Consider the following 3684-nt stretch of genomic DNA (forward strand, 5'->3'; position numbering starts at 1 on the left):
GTATTTCACATCTTCTTGGGATATTGATGCACTGTTTATTGACATGAATGTCAAAGTACCTAACTTCCTTAAAAAAAGACATACTAAAACAGTAATTGAGCATTAGCTTAACACCCTGGATATATTAATGTTTCTTTTTACAAAACGAACCTCTTTATGGAGTTAGACTTGAGGAGGAAGGAAAAATGGCATAGTCAGAAATGTCTTGGTGACTTTATCTTCCAGACATGATAAAGTAATGGATACTCAAGGGCATGGAAAAGTAGAGTTCAGTTAGAGCATCGAAGTCTCACTGATATTAGGAGTTTAAGTTAACAGCTGATAAGGCAGCTAGAATTTACAGGGAAGAATAACAGAAAGGACATAGCCATAGAAGAATCTTTAGAAATCTTCACAAGAGTCCCCATATGTCATTGGCTGAATACTAATCTATTCATGTTCAGGTTAAGGCTCCACAAGACAACAATTAGAATAATGACTGCTCTAGGCCTGCCCTTAAAAAGCTTAAAAACAAGACTTGAGAGGATTAACTTGCCACACCAATAAACTACCTGCCAAAACAGAACCCAATACAATCTAAAGTAAGACAGTACAGTCTAAATTCTCCAAATGTTACATATTGAGTACAGAGTACAGTTCTTTAATAATCTGTACGGTAATGCCAAAATATGGAAATATTTGTGTTTTTATAATTATATATGCAAATGTATATAAATACGCATTTATGGGATTTTCTTATCTTTTGCTTTAAAATAGAATTATACATGCTGCTTTATATCTGTTTTATTCATTGGATATACCCCCACAGAATCCCTTTCAAGTCCACTAATGAAACTACATTTCACTCCTTTTTACTGGCTGCATAATATTCCACTGTGTTGTTATACCAAATTAGGACAATAACTGCCTGTTTCCAGATTTTTGCCACCACAGTGTTTAATGCTGTACTGTATATCATTATATCCATCTATACATATATGTATGTAATAATATAATGATTATATATACACACATATATAATGATATATAAAATAATATTTATATATTATTATTCATAGAATGTAAATTATTCCAAAACTCAATAGTTAAATTCAATACAATTTCAATTAGAATTCCAGCAGTGCTTTTCTGAATAGGAAAAAAAATGTTATTTGTTCCACTGTATTTGTTGAATACACATGCCATACCTGGCATTATTCTTGTCCTTAAGCCTGCAGAGGAAACAAAGCGTACACCCTCATGGTGTTTATTGTCTGTGAGAGGAGAAATTCATTTTAAAACTACAAAATGTAAGGTCAGGTAGGGGTAAGTGATATGAGGAAGAAAAGGTGCTAAAAAGTATTAGATTTTATTCCATACATGGAGTTCTGGAACCATCTCTCTGAGGAAGTGACACCTAAATCAAGACATGAGTGAAGTATGTAAATACTTAATAAAAGCTCCGTAGATACATGGAAGAAAAGAGTTATAAGCAGTTAATGCCAATACCTGAGGTAAAAAAACAAAACAAAACTGTGTGTTTTAAGAACAGCAAGGAGGTCACAGTAGTTAAAGCAGAATCAGAAAAGCACTGTCAGAATTTAATTGAAATTGTGTTGAATTTAACTATTGAGTTTTGGAATAATTTACATTATATGATTGTAAGTTTTCACATTCATGGAATGTTTTTTCATTTGTTGACATCTTTTTTTTTCATAGTAGTTTTTACTTTTATAAATGTCCAGGACTCTGTAAATGTATTTCTATTAGCAATAATCGCGCCTCGGATAAACCTCATTGGCTACAATACTGCCACTGCGCAAAGCTGTAAATGTATTTTTAACTACATCATAATTTATGCTCTCGGTGTGATGGACTATTTTTCTCATCTTTATTTTATATCCAGTCACTTTAATAAAATACTTAACTTTAATAAATTCTAATTATCTTGTGAATTTTTAAGTAGAAAATCAAAACATTAGAAAAATAATTTATTGTCTACTTAATGTTTATAATTGTTATCACATTACTTTTATTACAGTATTCTAGATAATATTTAATAATGGTAGTCAGACCATGTCAACCTATTCCCAAATAGATACTTTATTTATTTTTTCTTCTATTTTATCTTTACATATTTTCTATTGCTTGAGGCATTTTTCCACTCAATATTTTAAGCTTAACCCTGGGGTTTTATAGTTACCCTCCTTTATTCCATAATACCTAATGAAATTTTTAAATTGTGTAATTTTTTTTTAATTCCAAAAGGAGCATTACTTTGTTCCAGGTGCTGCTTTGTTCTCCCTTTGTCTCTGTCTTGTGAGGGATGTGACTTAAGTGTTCTTGTATTTTCTTTTGATGGGCGCATAGATCCTTTGTTTCTTCCTTGGGGCTGAGGTCTGCCTGCCAGGAAACCACATAGAGAGTCAGGCCCATGAGTGGGGCTATGCTGTGGTCGCCCCCGTGTGCTGGCAGTTTTGCAGATAGCAGGTGGATGCCTCCACAGGATGTCTCTCTGTGGGTCAGGAGCACCTGAGAGGCAGTATTTGACGCCACATCCATAGACAGAGGCCAGGAGGAACAGGCAACGTCAGATACCTCTAGGAATGGTGGTGGTCAAGGCATTTATTATGGGTCTCTGGGGGCCGATATCACCAAATGTCTCATTTCATTTCTTTCACCAAATGCTTCTTTCATATCCTTATTCAATCTAAAGATCTGCACCTGCCCTTGCAGAGGTAGCCAGAGTTGTATTCATCTAGCCCTGTTTGCCTAGTGACTCCACTAAGAGCCTGACCTGAGAATTGTAGATGGATCCCAGATTCTCTTAAAAGTAGTCTTTCCTCTACTATTATTTTAAAATACACAAGATTGTATAAAAATTTTAAGCTTGTCTAAAATTAAAAATAAGACACTTAGGTTCCAGTTTATTTACAATTACTTTATCTGACTGAAGACAAATTATAATATTCCAAATGCCCTTATTGGCACCTCATGAGTAATTTTCTTCTAAATTTAAATTCAATAGTGATTTTAAAAATGTTAAATGCAGTATATACAGAAAAAAACAGCTTAATTATTTTATATCTATATGATTGATTTATACTTTAATTTTTAAAGATGAAAAACTATATTTATATTCCTAAGGTATTAAATTTTCAGAATACTAAGAAAAAACTTAAAGAATCAGACAGACCCCACTAAGTTTTAAGACATAACTATAATCAAGCTACCAGATGGCATGATTACAAGAAGTAATCAGAATTTTATGAGCATGTAGTTGGAACTTTAGGAGCTGCTCTATTGCTATAATGGTGCTGGAGATTTTAGTGAACTGTTAATTATGGTTTTGAAAATAAATTAACTTTAGAGAATCATGGAATTTATCCCTGAGGGTTAAAGCTTAGTCTCATAGTAGAGTAAAGCTTTAAAGTATCATTCTGTATGATATCAATAATGTCTTTATTTAAGAAAAAGGAGTAATATAAAGAATTTAATGCCTCAGTATGAACTAAGAAATCATCTGTTTTTAAAATGGCGCTCTGGTCCCTAGATGCTTGTTGTGTCATGATATATGATTGTCTCACTGTTAATTAGGATGGCATTTAAAGGATATGGGGCTGAAGAAATGAGTCATGTCTTATGTGGGGACTCATTGTCCCTGGGCTGCCCTTCCCTCCTCAGAGGAGCCCTATTATTTTATCC

The 3684-nt window shown here is 33.2% G+C and overlaps 1 pseudogene; it reads right to left on the minus strand.

Moving 5' to 3' along the window:
- Nucleotides 1–1695: 1695 nt before the first annotated feature.
- LOC137204233 (U4 spliceosomal RNA) lies at nucleotides 1696–1806 on the minus strand (annotated as a pseudogene).
- Between the last annotated feature and the right edge of the window lie 1878 nt (nucleotides 1807–3684).

This window comes from Pseudorca crassidens, chromosome 12 (assembly GCF_039906515.1).
Source record: "Pseudorca crassidens isolate mPseCra1 chromosome 12, mPseCra1.hap1, whole genome shotgun sequence".
Taxonomy (NCBI): Eukaryota; Metazoa; Chordata; class Mammalia; order Artiodactyla; family Delphinidae; genus Pseudorca; species Pseudorca crassidens.